This window comes from Lissotriton helveticus, chromosome 2_1, assembly GCF_964261635.1.
Source record: "Lissotriton helveticus chromosome 2_1, aLisHel1.1, whole genome shotgun sequence".
In the NCBI taxonomy this organism is placed as follows: Eukaryota; Metazoa; Chordata; class Amphibia; order Caudata; family Salamandridae; genus Lissotriton; species Lissotriton helveticus.
Window position 1 is genome coordinate 1554645963 of NC_136059.1, and position 23343 is coordinate 1554669305.

General features: G+C 48.2%; 1 protein-coding gene across 1 annotated transcript in view; it reads left to right on the top strand.

Moving 5' to 3' along the window:
- Nucleotides 1–23343, top strand: part of B4GALT1 (beta-1,4-galactosyltransferase 1) — a 414930-nt gene that overhangs the window by 390573 nt on the left and 1014 nt on the right. The window lies entirely within an intron of this gene.

The following is a 23343-nucleotide window of genomic DNA, read 5'->3' on the forward strand; positions in this document are numbered from 1 at the left end:
CTGTTGATGCCCGGTGCTACAATTTCTGGCGCCCCCAGCCATGACGACTCTTTAAATTCTCTCACTACCACCAGGCAAAAGAACCCCTCATCTCTCCAATCATAGGTTATTACTAAACAAAGCGCCACCCCGGAGTTCAGCTCCCCCTCTGCAGGTTCCAGTGCAACTGCGCCCTTGGCAATTCCTTAAGCCTGCCCTGATGTAGATGCATAAATCATCCATGTAACAAAACCCGTTGTAACAGCCTCTTCCCCAACCTGGGATGCACGTAAAAAGACCTGTATCACACTCATGACTAACTACTGCTCTGAGAATGGCCAGATCATTAGGACAATAGTCATCCATGCTACAAGAAGTTCATTTTGATACGAATCCAGCATCTAGCAGAATGTAACCCTCTTCTGATGAGCCATTTTGCACAAAATAGAGAGTATAAGCCATTAGTCTGGGGACTCTCCCATGAGAAGCATACAAAGCCATTCAGAAATGTTGAAATGAGGAGCAGCGTAAAAGAGAAATGTTGAAATGAGGAGCAGCGTAAAAGAGAACTCCTGCACTAGGGGCGTGTGACCCTACACCTACATGCAGCTTCTGCTACTGTTTTTTTTTATTTTTATTTTTATTTTATTTTTTCGTTAAAAACTTTTATTGAGCAATCAGATAAGAAGTACAGAGATGGGCCTACAACCACACGGGCTGGCCGCTAATTCGCAAAGCACAATATATGAAGTAGACAATCATTTCCGTGGCTAGGCACCAATCATAGCACAATTATTGCTCAAAGCATAGGACAGGATACAACAATTTTCTGTATTAAACATTAAAATAACGAACTTCAAACAGGGCGAATGCAGCAATGAAGTCAGCCCAAATGGCAGAGGGGAAGGCCACTAATCAGGAAGACAAAAGTAAATCAATGAGACTCTGCAAGGCCGGGGGGGACGGGACAGCGGGGAGGACAGGAAAATCCTAAAACAGAATGAGAAGTTTCGGGAACGTCAGCCTAGGGAGACAGGGTAACATCGGACGTGTCAACCAAGGGAGGGGTACAAATGTCTCCACGATAAGCATTCCACTGACCCCAAATTTTCTTCCACGCCCTGGGTCTGCCCCTAGCCACATAGACGGTCTTCTCTCGGAACATGGACCAGTCCATGTTATCCTCCCACACCGAAACGTCGGGAGGTCTGGATGCGCCCCAGAGTTGCGCAATGTCCCGCTTCGCGACCATGTACCCCAAGGTCGCCCACCTGGTCTGGGCCACAGAATAATCGGTGGGTTCCCACACGTTCAACAGGCATCGTCGGGCCTCAGGCCTCAGGCCGCAGGGTAACACCAGTCACAACAGACATCACCGCAAGCACATCAATCCAGTAGGCTGGTACCACCGGGCACCCCCAAAGTATATGCAGAAAGGTAGCACTCATCCCACAACCACGCTTACATAAGCCATCTGGGGAAAAGCCCATTACAACCAGACGCGGACCAGTCACATACACCTGGTGGAGGATCTTAAGTTGCACCAAACGAAGACGGGCGGGTATGGCGACCTCTTTTGGAGAAGAGAGTGCCGACTGCCAATCCTCGTCATCTAATTCCAATCCGTCACCGACCCACATCTCCCTAAGTCGGACCAATAAGTCAGCGCGATTATTAATCAATTTCTTGTAAATAAGGGAGATAGTGCTATCGGGCAGGTGTCCGTCTAGTATGCGATCCTCAAGGGGGGAGGACTCGGGCAGGGTCACATCAGGAGTTAGAACTGAGGCCAGGGCATGCCGGACCTGCAGATACCGAAAAAACTCTCTATCACTCAAGTCGTATTCCGCCTTAAGGGCCTGGAAAGACTTCACGCTACCCTTCACACAGACATCACCCACCTTACATATCCCAATCATATCCCAGCGTTCAAAGCCCTTAGTAGACCAGAGACACCCCAAACGTTCAGAAGCATAAAGCGGAGTCGCCATTGTCAGTCGATTCTCCCATCCCAAACTCACATTCGCGGCGCGCCACACGTTAACTGCGATCCTTGACGGGCCCATAAGATGGCGCCCGGCCGATCTAGAATAAAGCGCTCTATTAAAGTCCCCTCCCGGCAGCTGGAATCTATCCATCTCAAAGGCCGGATCTCGACCCGGGGAATACATCGCGTGGTTGATGGCAGACAGCTGGGCAGCCCAGTAATATCTCTTGATGTCGGGGAGCGCCAAGCCCCCGTCATACCAAGGGATGGTAAGTTTCGCTAGGGCAATACGTGGACGCCCGTCCCAGATCAGTTGCCTTTGAAGACTCTCGGAAATAGGAAGCGGGAATGTCGTCATAAGAATTTTGAAGCGCATAGAGGAACCGCGGCAAGGACATCATTTTAAAAAGGGCCGCCCTGCCCAGAGGAGACAGGGGTAGCTTGCGCCAACGGGCCACGTCCAGTCGCAGTCTAAGAAGCGGGGGGAGGAGATTACGCTCGAACCGGAGTGAGGAGTCCAGTGTAATAAAAATCCCCAAGTACTTGAAGCCAGACTGGACTACCTGGATAGGAAATCTGTCCGGCAAAGGGGGCAAAACGCCCGAAAGAACATACACACAGGACTTAGCCCAATTAATAACTAGGCCCGAGTTAGCACCAAACGAAGTAAGCACGTCAAATAAGACATTTAAAGATTTACGCGGGGAAGTAAGATATAGAAGAATGTCATCCGCGTAAAGTGAGACGCGGTCCTCAAAATCCGGTGACCAACGGATCCCTTTGAGTGAAGGCTCCCATCGAAGCCACGCAGCTAACAGTTCCAGGGCAAGCGCGAAAAGCAATGGAGACAAGGGGCAACCCTGACGGGTCCCCCTACCAAGACAGAAGGGGACAGAAACTCTACCGTTGACCACTACCTGTGCTAAGGGTTCGGCGTATAACAACTTCACCCAACCAATAAACTCAGGTCCAAAACCAAATTTTTCAAGAGCTGCCCAAAGAAAGGGCCACTCTATCGTGTCAAAGGCCATCGAGGCGTCTAGCGATGCCAAAATGGCCGGCTCTGTCAGAAGCCCCGCCCTCGCAACAGCACCGTGGAGACGACGTAGGTTAAGAGCCGTGTTGCGATGCGGGATAAATCCGGATTGATCCGGATGAACCAAGCCATTAATGACCGTCAAGAGGCGGGTCGCCAGGAGCTTAGCCAGGACCTTGGGCTCAACATTTAACAGGGAAATGGGCCTATAAGACGAACAAAGGTCCCGCGGTTTACCGTCTTTGGGAATTACGACTATCGTAGCCAAACGCTGATCATACGGGAGAATACCCCGCTCCCGGGACTCCAAAAACATGGCACGAAGATAGGGCGCCACCCTGTCAGGACGTAGCTTGTACAGTTCAATTGGCAACCCATTCGGGCCCAAAGCTTTGCCCGGACGGAGTGAGCGAATGGCAGTCGCTATCTCGTCCGTAGTAAAAGGGGACTCCAAAGAAACACGGTCTAAATCGGAAACACTGGGCAAAGCTATATCGCGCAACAAAAGGCGAGAGTCAGCAACATCTCGTCCAGACACAGGGGTATAAACCACACGAAAATACTCCGCAAAACATTCAACTATTCCAATCGGGTCCGTCACTCTCACACCATTCGAAGACTGAATCACAGGCACCACACGATTCGCCCTCTCTTTCGTATCCAACCATGCCAATAATTTACCCGCTTTGTCCCCCACATCATACAAACGACCCTGTTGCTCCCGGAACATCAGTTTAGCCGCATCCGTGACCAAAGACTTATAAGCAAATTGTTTCAGACCCAGGGCGTGGAGTTTATCTGATGTAACATCCGATTCTAGATCAGCCTCCCTCTCAGCAATCTCCCTCTCAAGGTCCACCACCTCCCGATTCCTCGCCTTCTTGGATTCAACAATGAGGGAAAGGGCCTGCCCACGAAGCACTGTCTTAAAGGCCTCCCACAGGGATACCGCAGAGGAGACGGACCCCTCGTTGTCTAAAAAGTAATCGTCCAAGGACTTAGTCAAAAGGTTGCGGGTCACGGGAGAGGTAAGGTACCATGGGTTGATAGGAGCCACCCGGCCCGCCGCCTCCACCCCCATCTCGAAACAAAGCCAGAGCGGAGAATGATCGGAGATGCCCCGGGGGAGGTGTCTAATCTCACGTACCGCCGGCGACTGTGCCGCGGGCATCAGGAAATAATCCAGTCTAGACAGACTCCCATGAGCCCCGGAGTGGAAAGTGTATTGAAGCTGAGTAGGATGCATAAGCCTCCAGCAATCCACCAAGCCAAACGTATCCAGAAACCCACCCAGCCACTGTTGGGCCGAAGGAGTATCCCTAGGGGGGTGACGGTCGTGTAGACCGGAGAACACAGAATTAAAGTCACCTGCAATGAAGAGAGTACTATCAGGGAGGTTTAACAACACACGGCCCAAATCGGAAAAGGTAGAAGTTTGTAGGCCGGGGGGCACATAAACAGCAAATAAGGAGAGGGTACGACCCTCATAACGACCCACGAGGACAGCATAGCGCCCTCGATCATCAAGGATCACATCATCAATAGCTAGGGGGAGGGAAGCCCGAACAAGGATACCCACCCCCCTGGAACCCGTGGTAAACCCCGAATGTGCGGCGAGGCGATAGCCCCACCTATTCATTGCACGACAAGTATTGCCCACCAAATGAGTCTCCTGTAGAAAAACAATATCTGGAGACAAACGTCGTAGACATCGCAACACCACACCCCGCTTAATACGATCCCCCAGACCATTAACATTCCACGAAACAAACCTCAACCCGTTACCCCCCATCCCACACAGCAACGCCGAAACCCCTCTCCAATGAGCATGACATAAAAAACATCAGTAGCAAGATAGAATCGCCTTGAGAACATAACACACAAACATCGAACTTCCCATCCACCCACCCCCCAACAATCAAGAAAACACCCCCCACCCTGCACCCCTGCAAAATGCTAAAAAGCCACCCCAACATGCAGTGTGCCTGTCGCCCAAGAACCCCCATTCTACAAAAAGACCCCGGAGGAGGAAAGGCTCTGGCCCACCCGCCACCCCGAGCAAGACAGATAACGAGGAAAACACACAAACAGTAGAGGCACTTAGGCATAGACTCCCAGAAGAAATTACTCTATACGAGGGCCCAGGCGTAGACGAATTGTTCAGCTCTCAACACCACCCTCAGCACCACCCGGGTGGGCAGCGGACTCAGTCGCAGGAGGTCGGTCAGGCAGAGAGTCCAGCCAGTCATTCACAGAATCAGGCCGATCAAAGAAAAAGGTTCGGTCATTGTACTCAACTCGCAGCCTGGTCGGAAAAAGCATAGCGTAGCGTAATCCCATGTCCCGGAGACGTTTCTTGACACCACGGAAGCCCATACGCTGTCTCTGGACCTGTTGAGAAAAGTCCGGATAAAAGTTCGCCGTGGCGTTCTCAAAGGCCACTGGGCCCTTCACACGCGATGCCTGCAGGATAGCGTCCCGATCTCTATAATGGAAGAGTTTCGCAACAATAGGCCTCGGCGGGGCGCCTGGCTTACCCTGGCCCCCCGGGACACGATGGGCACGCTCCACTGCGAAAAATGTACTCAGTCCAGACGGAGAGAGGTAGTTCTGGATCAGGTCCTCAACCAGGAGATCAACAGAGTGAGGTTCTGGATTCTCCGGAACACCAACCACGCGCACATTACAGCGAGGTGCCCTGTTCTCAAAGTCCTCCAAGCGCCGGGTCATGAAATCGTTCACCCTACGGAGATTGCCAATCTCCGTTTGTATCTCCGAGACGTCTGCCGTGAGGCTGGATGACTTGAGATCCAATGACTTCACCTTCTCATTGGTTTTAGATAGGTCGGCCCGAATCAAGTTCACATCAATGGCCACGGTGTCGATTTTGTGGGCCAAGGCTTCATATTGTTGGCCTATAGTCTCCTTCATGCCAGAAATGGCGCCCATGATGTCCTGTAAGGACGGCTCCGTTGACGCGTCCACAATGTGGTCAGCTGCACTTGGGCCAGGCAGGGCGGCTCCGGGGGACCCCTTCGAATGGGTGTAACGGTCCATAACGTTAGACTGGACCGGGCCCCCACGCAGGGGCGTCTTGGTCTTACGAGTCTCTCGGTCCCCTCTGCCCGCCATGTCGGAAACTGCGTCACCAGGAGAATTACCAGGCTCGATGGAATGGCCACAGGAAAGTAGGGCTTCGGGACCAAAAGGCAGCAGCAAGGGTACCACTAGGATAGGACCAGCCAGAAGGAGAATAAGCCAGCCAAAGGCCCGACAGCCGTCTCGTGCCCCGGACCCAGCCCAGGCCAGACTCCCCTGCCAGATGTCTCAGTCTGAGGCAGAATCGAAACCGAAACTTAAGAGGGGGACCCACAAGTCCAATCCCCCTGCCGCTGTTGTTCAACTCCAAGACGGCCACAGAGCCTCACCCAGTCCCGGGCGTACCTCAAGGGCGGAGCCCGAAAGTTCGAAACACCGTATCTTCGGCACCCCGGGTCCAAATCAAATTCCAAAAGTTCCAGGAAGATCAGCCCAGCGTCCTCTACACAGATCCTCGTGAAGAGTCAGGATATGTTCAGGATATCATGCCGGGAGTGGCGGGGGTCCGGAGAGCGCTGTGCTCATGCGGCCATCTCGGATGCCCGCCAAGCTCCTCCCCCGCTTCTGCTACTGTTAGAGGCGCTAAGTCTAGAAATCAATTGTGAGAGACCAAACAACGGGACCTTTAGAAGTGTGCCAAAATAAAATGATTTGGGTGAAAGTGGGACGAGTTCATATTTTTGCAAACTTGCCGGAGGTTAACAACTTTTGCAAAGCTGTGCAAATACTTGACCCTGCTTAACGTGCCGAGTGAAGTTTCCCGACAATTTTCCTGCAAAAAACAAACTTCATTTGCAGGCCCAACGCATACCATACCCTCAAGACAAATACTGCACGGTCCAACTAAAGGGGCCTTTTCACATCCCTGTAATGACTGTTTTCGTATTACAGCCCAGAGAAAATTCTTACGCCCTCATTTCGAGTAGGCAGGGAATAGCATGCGCTGATTTCGCCCTGGGGAAATCAGTTCAACCCCCCACGACCGGTTTTACCCTGCAAAAGGTACACGGGGGGGGAATGCCACAGAAACTTAACTTATTCGTCGTCGCCACTGCCAGGACATCGCCTCTGCCCGGCCACCGCAAAAACACTCCTTTCCCTGCTTGCCGCTGCACTCCCGGGAACGCCGAGCAGCTCTCCACTTCGTCTGGGCTCTCCCTCCGACTCTCCTTGCACCGTACGTCTTGCTCCTGTACCGCCGCCAATTCTCGCAGAAAACACCCTCCTGCCGAAACCCGGGAACGAACCAGGAACCTTTAGATCTTCAGGCTCACGCTCTCCCAACGGAGCTATTTCGGCTCCAACGATATCATCTGCACGCATACCTGCAAAACAAAAGAGAATTTTACAAAAAACAAGAAGCCCGGAGCGCGGGGCACGACACGCTGTGGGGGAGCGTCCAGGGAACAAGAGGGTCTCCTGGGCGCTCCCCGCTTCTTTATCCCCAAGGGGCCCGGCGGGGTGGTGGCTACGCCCCCCCGCCCAGCACCTCTTGCGGCCCGCCCCCTGACCCGGAAGTCCTACTATGACATCCGGGTCAGGGAGGGCGCCAACCACCAATCGGTGGAGGGTGCGCCCGGGAGGGCACGCCCCACCACCGAGAGGCATGGGGGAGGAGGCGGTCGCCGCGCCGCCATGCGGGCGGGGGGGCCAAGAGCCCCCCCTTTTCATTTTTACTTTACCTTCGCTGTGCCTTTCATCTGCCTCACACTCTGTGCTAACAGTTATTGTCATATTTTGGACTACTCGTGCCTGTCCCTTTGCCCCTTACTCTGTCCTAACACTTATCATCATGTTCAAAACTCGCCATGCTTATCCCTCTGCCCCACACTCTGTCCTAACACTTATCTTAATGTTCAAAACTCGCCTGCACTCTGTCCTGCCACCTATCCACAGTTTATTCCCTCGCTGTGCCTGTCCCTCTGCCCCGCACTCTATACTGCCACCTATCCTTATGTTATTGCCTTACCGTGCCTTTTACTTTTCCCCATGCTTTGCCCTCCTACCTATACTCATATTCTGCTTTCTCCTTGCCTTTCACTCTGCCCCGCATTCTGTCCTTTGCTCACCGTGCCTGTGTCTCTGCCCTGCACTAAGTCCTGCCACCTAATATCATGTTCTTGCCTCGCTGTGCCTTTCATCTGCCCGCACTCTGTTTTAAGTTATTTTCATATTTTTGACTCCCCATGCCTGTCCCTCTGCCCTGTACTATGTTCTAACACTTATCTTCATATTAACAACTTTCCGTGCTTACCCTCTGCCCCACACTCTATCTTGCCACCTAAACATATGCACTCCCTCTACCTTTGCTTCCACATCGTTGCTCGCTCCCTTTTTGTCTTTTTTAAGTCCCTTCAGTTTTATTTTGTGCCACATGGTATTTACTTTGCTTTTTTCGCTTTGGTTGCCACAACCGTGCGTATTCTGTTCCGTCTACCCCGCTCTTTAACTTGCCACTTAACCTCATACTCTTCTATCACCATGCCTGTCTCTCTGCCCCGCACTCTCTCCTGCCACCTATCCTCATGTTTTTTCGCTCGCCCTACCTGTCCCTTTGTCCTTCACTCTGTCCTGCCACCTATCCTTATATTCTGGTCTCACCGTGCCCTTCACTCTGCCTTGCACTCTATGCTGGCACCAATCCTCATGTTCTTGCCTTCCCGTGCCTTTCATTCTATCCCGCACTTTGTACTGCCACCTATCCTCATGTTTTTGCCTCCACGTGCCTGTCCTTCTGCCTCACACTCTGTCCTGCCACCTATCCTCATGTTTTTAACTCCGTGCTTGCCCCTCTGTCTTGCCACCTACCCTTATATCATTGCCTCACCCTGCTTTTACTTTGCCCTGCACTTTGTTCACCTACCTATACTCATGTTTTTGCTTTGCCCTGCCTTTCTACTTGTCCCTCTGCCCTGCACTCTATCCTTCTACCTAAACATATGCACACACTCTACCTTTGCTTGCACCTAGTTGCTCACTCCCTTTTTTTCTTTATTAAGTCCTTCTTGTTTAATTTGTGCCACATGGTAGTTAATTTGATTTTCTTCGCTTTTCTTGTCTCAACACACAACAGTACTGTATTCTGTTTCCTTTCCCATATGCAGGCTCTCTGCCTCTGGTTGATATATAGCAAACTCATGCCCTGCATCCTATTTACTGTCTGCGAGAAACATTCCTTTTCTAATCTATCACACCACCTATTGTGTGGTCTCAATTAGCCACTAAAACACGCTTGTTCTGGTTTCTATACCTCAAGCTACGCCTTTACCCCTCCATTAAAGCTTCAATGACAATTACAAACAGCCAGACTAAAAGGCGCCTTTAGCGCATCTACCAGTTACATTTCCTGTTTGACATTTCCACAAAACTTGTGAAATATTTAACATCAGTGCCAAAACAATACAACAAATAATCTTAAAATGCATTCTATTACTGTAGTAACAGCCATCTTATACTAGTCACAAAGCTAGAATTACCATTTTGTCAGTGGACATTACCCTGCACAGCAGCACTAACCTTATGCTAATACGCTAATGCACCTTTCATTTTGCCTTAAATACTAATTATTTCTTCCACCCTTTGCACAAGCTACACACATGTTTTTCAGCACTTTCCAAACTAATTCCCAAGGACATTTATAAAACATACTACTCAAAATACAGTTCGCCCATTGCTTCCATACTCGCCTCACCCTCCAGCCCAGCCGTGCCTGTCCCTTTGCCCCGCACTCTGTCCTGCCACTTATCCTTATGTTTTTCACTCCCCGTGCTTGTCCCTCTGCCGTGCACTCTCTCCTGCCACTTATTCTCATGTTGTTCTCTTACTGTGCCCAGTCCCTCTACTCCACACTCTCTCCTGCCTCCTATTCTCATCTCATTGCCTTACCGTAACTTTTACTTTTCCCAGCGCTCTCATTAAGCAAATTTAATATGCTACTACTTTTATAACAACTATCTCTACAGTTGTTTAAACTATTCACTGTACATGTTTATAAGCTATGTCAAAAGGTCTAATAAACCAATATTAAAGAACGACAATTGCCCTGCATAAGTTAATGTACTATATACCAAGTAACTCAAAACAACACGAATAAACAATACAAATATACTAATCCAATAACTCTAACTCAACCTAATGCGAGACCTGTTGCATTGCAAATGCTTGTGTATTGGATGCAGGATGGAGCCTTTCCATGAATCCTGGATGGATGCAGATAGAATGCATGAATTGAACAAGCTTGTGGGGTGCCCAGAATGCCCGATCTTCCCTAAAGACACTCACAGAAAGGACTTGTGGACCAAGAGCCCCATCTTTCTGAATACTTTTCAGGTTCCATAACGTCTCCTTTTCAGAGACTAGCTTGGGGTCGTATAGGGCAAGAACCAGTAAAGGCATTGGTATCCCTTGTTTCATCAGAGTCCATGTTTAGTTTTTGGATGTGGGCTTCCTGTAGGAAGCTGGCTCTGTATATACCATACCAAAGTAAGGCATGTGTGCACAGAGTCCAGTGGATCCCCAAAGGTAGACAGAGGTATAAGTAGATAATACTTTACTCTCTATTTGTGGTAGTGTGGGCGAGCAGTAAGGCTTTATCAAAGAGTAGTGTTAAGCATTTATTATATACACTCAGGCAAGAAATGATTTCACACACTCAAAGACTGAACTCTGCCCAGTTTTTTGTATAAAAATATTTATTGTATTTTATTTTTAAAACCAAGCCAAACTGTGTGCAGGTAAGTACAAATAGTACTTTTCTGATAATACAGATGAATGCAGTTGAATGTAGATACAGGTAGGTCAAATGTTCAGAAGCTGTATTTTATTTTTTAAACCAAGCCAAACTTGGTGCAGGTAAGGGAAAAGAGTTCTTTTTGTGATAACACAGGTGAATGTAGTTGAATGTAGATACAGGTAGATCAAATGTTCAGAAACAGTTAAAATTACTTTTCAGTTACTTTGTGATTACTTTTTAGAGTACCTTTTGAATTTCTTTTTTAACTCTGTGTGATAATGTTTAGATATCACACGGGGACATTTCCTAGATAAAAGGGAAGTAAAACAGTTTTTATCAAAACAAAGTTTCTTATGTTTCCATACAAACACCCTCTACACTTCGGTTTGCAGGTAAGTAAACGATCTTAAGCGTTGAGTTTCTGAGGTTAGTATAAGGATTCCCGCAGGATCGAGGATGCACTCAGAAAGCACCCTCAGCGGCGCTAGGGCAGCCAGGTGCCGAGGGATAGGGGGCCTCCGGTTGGTGGCTGCTCACAGGTATGCCACTTGGTTGTAGGAGTAATGCTCCTGGGTTTAGGTCAGGGCAAAGGGGGAGCCAAGTTAGCACCCAAGGTGCACCCACGGTGACATAGGGGCAGCTGGGTTAAGTGTGCTGTTTCGCGTTGGTGCCCTTTTGTTTCCATAGGGATTGTCGTTTTTAGTTTTTAGCTGCAGGCTCAGTCCAGGAAGTCTTCCAGGAAGAACCAACAGCTGGTCTGGTAAGTTGGAGACTCAGACGAAGGTGCACCTCCGGTCCTCTCTCCAGGGCACAGGGCGTCGGATGCAGAGGTGCCTTTTGAGGTCGGATTTCACCTTGCCGGGCCACTGGGGGTTAGGGGGGGGTCTCCATGCCGAGGCTGAAGGTGACATCGGGGAGTCCTGGATGGGCCAACCCGCGGTGGACTCAGACTCTGGAGAGCTGGGGGACCACACTGGGACCGGTGAGCAACTGGGGCTCGGGCCTTAGGCGTCGGGTGCAGTGGTGGTTCTAGGCGTCGGGTTTCTTTGTCCTCAGCAGGGTCGGTCTTTCTATGGCGATTCTTTTGAACAGAGCTGCTGTTCACAGGAGATCTGGTCTTTGTTGAAGGCAGTCAGTCATCCCAAGGATTCTGGAGTTTGCTGGCTGTAGGACAAGGCGACTTTTGGCGCAGGATCTCTGGAAACTGCAGATGGGCTGGTAAGCCTGGGACCAAGTCAGTTCTTTGCAGTCTCCTCTGCTGGGTATCTTCTTTCGTCCTTCTTCTTCCTAAGTTGCAGGAATCTTCCTTCTAGGTCGAGGGCTGCCCCCGAAATACTGTATGTAGAGGGCATTTTGGGGGGGTCTCGAGGTCAGTAGCCAATGGGCTACTGACCTTAGGAGGACTACAGCCTTGGTGAGCTCCCCCCATGTGGGGGAGTCGGCACAATCTCTAACCCTGATTGGAGAGGGCCTGCCGTCTGCAACATGGCGAGCACTGAAGAGTGGGCGTCGCCTCCCCACCTTAGGGGTAGGGTTGGCAGAGGTGGGCACACCTTCTTGGCTGTTCTAATTGTTCCCGCCTGTCTTCCCGCCGAAAAGGAGGGGAGACAGGAAGGGGGGGTGCTCCTGAAAGCAGGAGAGGCTTGGGGTCATGTTACAAAAGCATTTGAAGCTCTGATGATCTGAGGGAGGTGTGACCACCTCCGCCCAGTAAGGGCTTTATGTCTGTGCCCAAGGAGTGAAGGCTCCCTCCCCCACCCCCCAAGGTTTCGGAAACATGTCTCTTGGTGGCAGGCTGGTGTTTACCAGTCAGGGAACCCACCAGAGGCTGGTCGTTTTTCAGGGGGCATCTCTAGGATGCCCTGTGAGTGCATTGTATAATAAATCCCACACTGACAGCAGTGTGGGTTTATTATGCTGAGAAGTTTGGTACCAAACTTCCCAGAATTCATTAAAGATATTATGGTGCTGTGGAGTTCGTAATAACAAACTCCCAGACCATATACTCTTTATGGCTTTACTGCACTTACAATGTTGAAGAATGGACTTGGACACGGTAGGGATACAGTGCTCATGCAAATGTACCCTCACCTGTGGTATAGTGCACCCAGCTAGAGGAGTGTCTTACCTATACCATAGGCAGTGGGCTGCAAGCATGGCACACAGGTATGTGTATACAAAGAGGGGGACAGTGGGGCTAGTTTAACGAGGTCCAATATACATGCCCCTACGAGGTAGTATGCAAGAAGGCTATGAAGTTCCTCAGTGATAAGAAGTGGTCCCACGTAAAGGGGGGAATTCACCTTTTCGGAACTAGAACTCTCACACACCTAGCAAGCTAGGTGTCATGCTTCATCATATGAGCCTGCCCCTAGTCAAGTAGGCGCTGCAATACCTGACCAGTACGGGGCTCTTTAGCTGGGATCTTCTGTTCCTGCCGTAGGGTGCAGTGGGGGTGAGGGGCCTAGTGGGTGTAGATGTCGTGGTTAAAACAGGTCAGTTAGTCCTAACAGTTATTTATTCAAAAGGTAAACCGCCTGATTAAAACATAGAGAGTGGTAGTGAACTAGAGGCTATGTATCTAGCTGTATGTGCCCTACTCTCGATCGGTCAACATGTTTCGTGCCTATTGCGTCTGGACGATCTTGGCACTTCCTCAGGACTAAAGTGGACGCTATCTACACAAGTAGATAAGTGAAAACTACATACCACTTTCTCAGGTCAATAACCTATACTGTTGTCTAGTGATGCCTGCAACGGCACCCGGCGGTCCTTTTTGGGTCCAGCGTACACGGGCGCTCCGTCAATGACCTACCCTGCCGCCGGATCCGGGCGCAATAGGCACGAAACATGTTGACTGATCGAGAGTAGGGCACATACAGCTAGAGACTGAGACCAGCTTCAACGATATTCCGGGAAAGGTCCCCGCGATTATCCTCTAGTTGGCACAAGTCTTTTATGTTAAAGTCTCCTGCTACTATGCACACCTGCCCCAGACACTCGTAGAGGGTTGCTTAAATCATCTCTGTGATATTCCTGACAGTGGCCATTTTTACATCCCTGTGCGAATTCACAACCAGGTTTATAACCATAATGGAGGAAGAACTTCCATCTAGTACCTGGCCGTTTATAATTAGCACCTGCACGTCCCAAAAGTAGTAAGTCCATTTACTTTGGCCTGCAAGTCTAGTTTCACATACGTTGAAAGTCTGCCCATGGGTCTTCCAAAAAAGTATTATTTTGCGGGCGGTTGTGTGAATTGTTTGGAACCCTGGAATGGAGATAGGCTTGGTCGACCACATTTCTTGCTGGCATAGTATGCCTCTAGTGTGTAAGTACTCCAAAGCGTTTTTATGCGCCATTTGGGAAGACAAACCTGCCACGTACCAGTTGATTATCTTCATCGTAATTCTTGAGAGCTTTGCATTTTTCCCATCCTCGCTAGGGATTTGACCACCCATCTGTTAGGAGGGCTGCTGAAAGCCAGGCCCAGTCAGACATATCCGAGCGTGCGTGTGCTGTAGGTTCCGTGGCGCAGTGCCTGTCTTCTGTGCCCCTAGTCAATTGTACTGTGATCTTTTTTTCCCAAGCCACTGGATTTGTTTGTTTTATTCTTCTCAGGATGCTGCTTTCTGTTGCACCAGGGAATGTTGCCTCTGTGATAGCTTGGGGGGTTATTTTTCAGTCACTGGCTTGTTGATGGGTATGCCCCATTCTTTGAATAGCCTGTTTTCCGCTATAATGTTTTGCAAATCAATACTGTTGGACCACTCTCCGTTAGTGTAGATTCTTATTGGCTAATCCAGCCACAGGTTTCTGTGATAGCATGTTAGGTGCGCCAATGTAAGATGAGAGAGAGAGAGGGTATGTTGCATAGGAGATGTGTAATGCTTGACATGTTTAAAATGTCCCAGGGCCCTCTCACCTTGAATTCTGAAGTGAAAATCGGAGCTGTAGGTTGGGTGGCGGCAAGTGAGCCTCGTTTTCTCCACATCCCTTAGAGGGTGAAGGATGACAGTTTGCTCTTACACTGTGAGTCTGCAAGAGGAGTTGTCTTGGGCCCTGCTCGAACTGAGCGATGCTGGTTGAGCTGACCCGCTCCACGTCTACTTGAGCCGATGGAGCCGTATCAGAGACAGTTTGTTGGCCATTCATGGTCCTTATACCAGTTCACTGCATGGGGTGCAGTTGATGACATATTCGATCCCTGGTGCGGCTGTGATGCCCTAGTTGAGCCATTCCACAGCAGCACAGATGTGGGTGTCCCTAACCTGGGTGTGCCCGAGTGTACAGCTGTCGCCAGGGCTATACCCTGGGGCATAGTTAAGCTGTGTGTTTGCTCAACAGAGCTTCAGTTGAATCACCCGTTCACGGCCTGTGAGTAGGTTTTAATGTGTACGTTTGGTGCCATTGTCTGTGTGTAACTTTCCTTCTTCCCATGTATGTCCCGGAGCAAACTTGATTCAGTGCTTGCCTTTGTGGGTTTCCTTTCTAAATCAGTGGTTCGTTTTGCTTGTAACGGCTAATTGGATAAGCAATGTGTTGCTGTTATTTTTTGGAAGATAAAATAAATCTGCAGCCCCTATGAGCTATTTATTTTTCCATTGTCGCCCCTCTTCTCCAAATTATTTGATGCTGGTGTTTGCAATCATATGTCTTTTTTGCAACCCGGTCTAAACTTTTTTTTACTGTTTATGAGAGATTTCCAACGTTTTTTCTTTTGTTAACTGTACCCGTGTGACCTCTGCCGTCATCCCACTTGTCTGGCTGACACTCAATGGCACATGTTCTATGCGATCTTCAGAGCTTATGTAAAATTATTAAATGATAGGGAAGCACTATTAAAACAGCTAGAAGAGGCACAGTTAGATTATAAAAGCGAGCTGGACTCCAAGTGCCGGGAAAAGTGGCAGCAGGATGTATGAGGCACTTTGAGTATGGGGAACAAGCTGAGGCCTTGCTGGCATGGAAGGCGAGAGTGGAGAGATCTAGGAATTTGATTAAGGAGCTGGTTATAAGTCCCCAGGGGGAGGTTACAAATAACCTGGAGGATATGCAGTCATCTAGTATTCCTCATCTCTACACTGTACACGAAGATACCTCCCCGGTGCCTCATAAACTTAGAAAGGGTGTGGGAGCTTTTTGAGGAAGGATAAGAGTGTATGGAGGCGCTGATAACTCAGGAGGAAATCAGTATGTTTTTGTCTCGCAGTGAGAATGGGAAGGTAGCAGGCACTGATGCCATCCCTTCAGAACTATACAAGGTCCTAACGGAGGATATTGTTTCAGTCTGGGAGACCCTGTTTAACTCTGTATTTCAGGGGAGAGTACAGATTCCTGACTCATGGAAGGAAGCCACGATCGTCCTGATTTTAAAACCAGCAAAAGATCCTAGGAAAGCCGAATCCTATCGTCCAATATCTTTACTAAATGCAGATTATAAGGCATTTACAAGTATCTTGGCAAGGAGATTGGCCAAACTTGTCCCCCAGTTTATACATCCAGATCAGAAAGGCGTTTGTCCCGGGGAAGCATATTGATGAGCTTACTCAGCAGCTGATAGGCTGCATAGATCTTGCCACGGCCCGGTGGTTGCCCTTGGCTGTAGTCACGGTAGTTGCAGCCAAGGCATTTGGCAGGGTCTGTTGGGCCTATTTGTGGGAGGTGTTGGCAGTATTGGCCTTTAGCCCCCATTTTATCTCAATGCTACAGGGGCTCTATTGGCAGACAACTGCTTGCATCCTTGTTAATGGTTCATTTACCAGGAGTTTTCCTGTTTTTCAGGGCACTCGGCAGGGCTGCCCCTCTCCCCATTATTGTTAAAGTCCTACATCGTGCCACTTGCCCAGCTCTTGTGCAGAGATGGTCAAGTCATCCCGTTTAGTTCTTCCCTGTTCAAGAATAGAATTGCACTGTACACAGATGGTTTAATAATCTATACCACAGGCCCTGCATATACCATTCCTGGGGTGAAATTCCTGGAAGAGGAATTTGGGGCCCTTTCAGGATATCTAGTAAATAATTTGAAGTCGGAGGTGATGTGCTGGAATATACCAGGTCGGTAGTGGGAATTTTGAGCAGAGATTAGGTATCTTGGTATTACAATTTTTAAATCCACTGGAGGCTATTCTGAAGAACAACTTGGAGAGGGTGGCAAATTAGGTAGATGTCTTGCTTACTAGATGGAGGAACCTTCCCTGACAATATACGGATGAGTCAATTTAATCAAGATGGTGATGTGACCTAAATTGACGCACCTTTTTTAACTGCATTCCTTTAACATTCCCAGAATCTGCAATGTATAGGAATGAGACGAAAATAGTGCACTTTATATTGGCACCTAGAGAGGCCCGGATTGCATGGAAAAAACTGAGGCAAAGGCTTGAAAAGAGGGTTACGGCCCTCCCGTACATGAAGCTCTACTGCATAGCTTTCCAGTCAAACTGTAGGATGCTCCTGGGTAAACCAGTGGCCTCAAAATGGGGAGCTGTGCTGGGAGAGATGGTAAGGGAATTTGGCTCTGAAAGATTCTTATGTAAGTTTGGGGCGAATAATTTTTTTTAAATGGTTCGCTCGAAGGTTTTCAAGGCTGCTTTGCTCTTTTGGCTCGGAGTAAGGAGGATAATGGGTGTGGGTTATTTTTCAGACTTTACCCCTGAGTGGATTATGGACAGGTTGAGCGCCCCTTTGCTGAGAGCAAGGATCGAAGTTTGGGAAGAGTTGGACTTTATATACTCCTCTTCCCCGCCACACAAGTTGGTCACCAAGCTTTACGCTTTCTCGCTTGCGTCTGCTCACATATCTTCTGATCGGGCGCGGGAGGCGTGGAGTTCGGACCTGGGCCTGGATATATCGGAGGCCGACTAGCTTTACTGCTGTAATCAGACTAAAAAGCTGTCCCCGAACTACCAGCTCCGCTTAATTCACTTCAAGTACTAGCACAGGCTATACCGCACCCCCGTGCAGCTCCATCGGTTTGGGCTTGTCCCAGGGGATAATTGTCTGCACTGCGCTGCCCCTGCCGCGGACTTCGCCCACTTGCCGTGGCTCTGTCCTAAGGTTTCCGAGTTCTGGTTGGCAGTGTGCTCAATCATCTCTGACATTACTAGCTCTGTTGTTACACCCGATCCCCCCTGTGCCTCCTGGGATTTGTTAAGTTCTGCCCTGATGCCTCTCGCTGCCTTATCTCGATGCTACTGGTGCTTGCCAGGCATAGGGTGGCCATGTGTTGGGGCCGGCGACCTGCTCCCAAGGCTGAGAGTTGGTTAGAGGATGCCTCCCGGTGCCAGACGCTCCTGTCTGAGTTCTGGGACTTAATGCCTGTCAGATCCCACCCTGTAGACATCTGGGCCCCACTGGTCTCCTACCTCCTCTCCCGCTCTCACCCCAGCGGCTCTTCCTCTCCAAGCGTTCCCCGCCGGCCCTGGGTCCGCGGCTACCGCCGGTGCTGGTCAATGACTGCTCCTCCCCTCCTTCTTCTTCACTTGCACCCTTGTTGCTCCAGATTTTCAGCTAAGTCCACTCTTACATGTGTGCTCTCCCCCCCCCCCCCCCGCCCCCCGGGGGCTGTGACTCTGATATTGTTTAGCTGTGTTTTTTTTTTTATTATGTCGGATTTGCCATGCTGCTGTGAATGTCACCATATCTGTATTTTGGCACATTTTCCTATGATGCATCCTGTCGATACGTACTTTGGTGCTGCACGGTGTACTGTGTCTGTTGTGTCTTGATGCTCTAATAAATGTTTTTGAAAAAAAAAGAAGTTTGGGAGGAGTTATTAACAGTACATGAAGACTCAGATCTCCCTCTTCGGATTTAAATATCTTCAGTTGTCTTCTTGGTTTACGGCCAATTTGAAGGAGATAGGAGGGGTGTGGGAATTAGAGTCAGAATTGCAGGACGGAGCTCCGAAGGCTAAAGAGGTCGCTTTGTGTTATTGGAAGCTTCATGATGCCAGGGATAAGAAACTGAAGACCCCGTACTCTGTTTGGGAAGAATGTATTCATGAGACTGAGCTGCAAAAAGTATGGCAAAGCTCTCTATAGGTAATCCATTCAGTGGTAAAACCAGCCAATCTGAAGCGTAACCACTTCTACACTATTAATAGATTGTAGTGGACTCCCACAAGATAGCAAAGTGTGTACAAGAACCTATGCCCAGATGTTGCAGGTTTGTTTTTCTAAGAGCTGATGACCAACATGTCTTTTTGTACATGCCCTGAGATAAAAGCCTATTAGCGGGACGTTGAGGATGTGGTTTGTGATTTTTTTCAGGATGAACATTAAGTTAAGCCTAACTTTAGTTTTAGTGGGATTGAAAATCTCTCCCAGACAACTGCAGTCCAGATCACAGCAAGCGTTGTTGTTTTACTTGATGCTCGTATCTAGGACGGAGATTTGTAAACGTCGGACAGATCCGTCGCCTCCAAGAGTGATGGATTGGCTTCAAGCAGTGAGATACAATTGCCTAAACCTGGTTCCTGGTTTAGACAGGCGTGGCAAGGGCCAGTGAAAGAACGTAGCAGGCAGAGGGCTGGAAAGTGTTTACAGAAGGGGCCTGACGTTGCAGTAATGGTGATATGAGAGCTAAATTAAAAAAAAAAACGGCCTTACATCATCACACAATGAACAACACAGCTTCTGTATGACCCTTTGACACCTGCAATGGTGGTCAGTCTGTGAGCAGGCACGGGTCTAATAATTCTCTTGGTTGCTAAGCTGTTTCCTTTCTATTACAATACTATCAGAAGTCATGACATTTGAATCTGGCGGATGGCAGTGTATGGACTCCTAAGAAAGGATTCACTGTACTGAGTAACTTGTATTGTCTGCCCTAATCCCACATCAGACATTCAGAAATTGGGGTTGTATCAAACTCAAACGATTGCTGCTGCTTTCTTTATCTTGGCTATTGGTGTAGAACATATTTGTCTGCGCTTTGGCAAGGACTCCATGTGAAATGTAAGGCATTTTTAGGTCACACCTATTTTCAGAGTTTAAGCAAGACGTGTTGTGGACTACACCAAAAACTTAGTGATCTTAAGCCAACCCATTGTTAACACTGGTAAGCTTTCTTATAACTTTCATTTGCTTACTTCTTATTCTGTGGTTTCCTGCAAAGACTGTGGTGATTTGCAATAGGTAACAGCTTTATTCCAAGTTAACACATAGCTCCTCACGGCTCACACGCCCTGTAATAAATCCCTTCAGCTTATTTCCATCACTTAGGTTACCCAACAGTCAGGCTCGAGCAGAGAAGAATGTGTTTTAAACCAACACCTCACTTCTAACCCCTTAAGGCACAAACATTGCACAACAAAAAACGCAAAACAACTCCATAAAAAAGTTGAACACAACATTGCTTATGTCTGTAACATTGCATATGCCTATTCAGGCTACAACAACAAAACTATGAATATGTATAATAACTATATAATGAGTTGATAACATTTACATTAACCTGTTTAGGATTCAACAAAGACAAGGGTATAAATATGCATAAAAGATTATACATTATAAACCATTAACACACCAAATATTCCATGAAACTTTCTGCCAGGTACAAGTGCTACCATACCTAGAGACATTCATTCACAAGTTGCAGAATACCTTCAAACTGGGTTTCTTCACAAGGCTGGCTATGAGCATTATTCTCTGTACCTGCTGCTTCACAGGGAATTCTCTCAGTCTGGTTAAAAGTTTTATTTTCCTTAAGACAGTTCTCCTCAGAAGCACCTTCCATAGACCTGTTCAATGGAAGACTAATACCACCCTCACATACATCCTCCTCCCGCAACCAGTCATTTTAGATCACAGGTTGTGTCTCTTCTTTTCAGTTCAGTACCCTGCTGCATAGAGCTAATTTACTGGAATACCACTTCTTGTCATAACTAAACCTGGTAGCATTGGTAAAAATCTTAATGAGATGAGCCCTTAGCTATAATTTCTGTCCCCTTCCCTAGATTTAGCTGATGTCTTAACTCCAGCCCAATCCACTAATTCTAGAGTCACATCCTTGACACCATCTTTCAGATCATAGATTTATTTCTAAATTTGTTGTGCCTTCATTATATTTGCTTTCAATACTACAGAAGACCGAATCTACCTTACAACCTCCAGATAGCCAGACACAATTATCCTTAGTACACAGAAATTAGATCCGTTACCCTGCTCATAGATTTAATTAAACTTTTCCTTCCACAAAAGCAATATCTGGGCATCATACCATAGGTTTACATTTTCACTTGGCAAGTTTCTTTTTCTATTATGTTGTGTGTTTTTTAACTGCACTTTTTCTCCTTCTTGTGCTATACTTTTTAAAAACTTTTATTTGATGAACACGAGGGTTTTAATATATACTTTGCCACTGCTACATCTCCAAGGCTGGTGTCCTTTGGGTTTCTTAGATTTTCCTTAGGAAGCTCTGTGAAGGCGTCTTTGAGTTATATGCGTGTTCAAGGCAGGCTGTGACCAGTAATAACCAATTATCCTGCTTATTATTTGTGGTGCCTAACCATTTTACATGTGACCCATTTAAGTGCTGAAACGTAAGAGCTCAAGAACCAGCGAGCCCGCAGTAGAAGTTTCTAGCTAGAAGTAACTAAGAGAAATATGTCAAGGAGATCTCTTTTGTCCAAGTTGTCAGCTTGTAGCTGTCTGATCATGTGGATCTGACAAAGATGTAGTTGAAGTCCGTATCCCTGGCTAGGTCGTCCTAAATGCATTGCCTAAAGTTCAGTTGTTTGCAGTGGTGGTTGCCTCTGAAGTAGGGAGGTGGGGCGGGGGAGGGGATGGATTCAAATAAAGAAATAAACATACTTTCTCTGCCGTGCTGCATCTCCCACTGCTGCACATCTTTCCTCCGTCCTGAAAGGAAAATCTGCTGGAAGCGCCGGAAAGACCCAGGCTTCCGGACTCTCCTAGCCCAACACAATGCTGCAGTAGCAGCATCGTGATTGGTCTTAGCGTCCTGTTTGGATGCTCAGGTAGTGGCTGAGAGCCTGGGCATGTTCTCCATGGGGCTGTGCAACACAGCCCAATGGAGAACATGCCAAGTACTCATGACGGTTGGGCTGGCCCTAGAGGGCACTTGGAGGACTGCAAATCACTCCTCCCCATCTCTGGCGTCGGAGCCCAGCCCCGATTCCCGCATTGAAAAATAAAATAACATCCTGTTATTATAATTTTATTTTTATTTTCTGTACTGCTAAAATAGCAGTGGGGCGACGCTCCTCTGCCTTAGAGGAGGAGCACCACTGGTTGTTGGGTAGGCATTTTTTAAATCTACGAAAATGAAATTCCTCTGAATCATCCTGTCCCTAGTCAGTAGAAGTAAGTGTTTGCTACCTTGAGGCTCCTTCCTAGGCGCACATGGTCTGTTACAACCCACTCTCTGTAGAAAGTAGCACCCTTCACTGGAGCCAGTCTGTGTTGCTGAAGCGCCTTTAAGGTTTTGCCTACCAGACCAATCAAACTGTCTGGTTGTGAAAGACCTATTGTGGCATTGAGCCCAACCATTGCTTACCATTTAGCTTTACGTTCACTCTTATTTTGTTTCTCTTTATTCAATAGCTTGCCTTGTTGATCTTATATTTATCCCTCCCCAGTACCATCCCCTGTTAACCATTCATTTACTTGACTGACTTGTATCCTTCCACTGCTCACTTTTAGGGAACTATATTTTCATTTCCTTTGAGAGCTCCATGAAGAGGGCATGTGTTTTCTAGTTCCTCACCATCACATTCTGCTTCTCTCCCCCAAACACCTGCCCCCTCACGCTGCCTTACTTGCTTACTCCCTTGTTTGCTGCTCTTGTGCATGCATCTCTCACGCCCCACGTCCTGTTTTGCTCTCCCCCTTGTGTGAACTTCTTTCCTATGTGCTTTATGTTGCTCTCTACATTGTGTGCTGCTTTGCCCCTCCTCTCCCATCTGGTTTTGTTTTCCACCCTCACCTAACCCCTCTTTACAATCCCCCCCCACCCCATCCCCAACTGCTTCTCTGATGCGGGCTTTTAAAAAGATTTTTGCGGACTTGACTGCTGCCATTTGGTGCCCTGGGCTCGCTGCCACATAAAATATTTCTTTTCCCCTTTTTCTATTTTTTATATAACAATGTAAGGGCTTGTCCACCATTTCAGATTGGTAAACTCAAAAGGACATGTTGCACACATAATTCTGTAGATGTATGTGCCCAAGCTTGGTGACACACGCAAGCGCCTACAGAATGACACGACCGCAACAGCGGTTAAACTGTTGCACCTTTTTTTTTGTCTTATTAGTGCATCAGCAAAAAAACATTATTTTTTTTGCCCTTACTGCACAGCATTGGCAAAGCCAAGAGTTTCAAAATGCAAGACCGATCCAATTTACCAGTGTTTGTTCATCTGCACAACATGTCCAATGTGACCAAACACCCCTTCACATTTTTTTTGTGACTGAAACCTGTCCAGATCCTCTGCTGTGGTTATGTAGATCATTGGTTATGTACAAGGACCAGGTAGCTTGGGTTC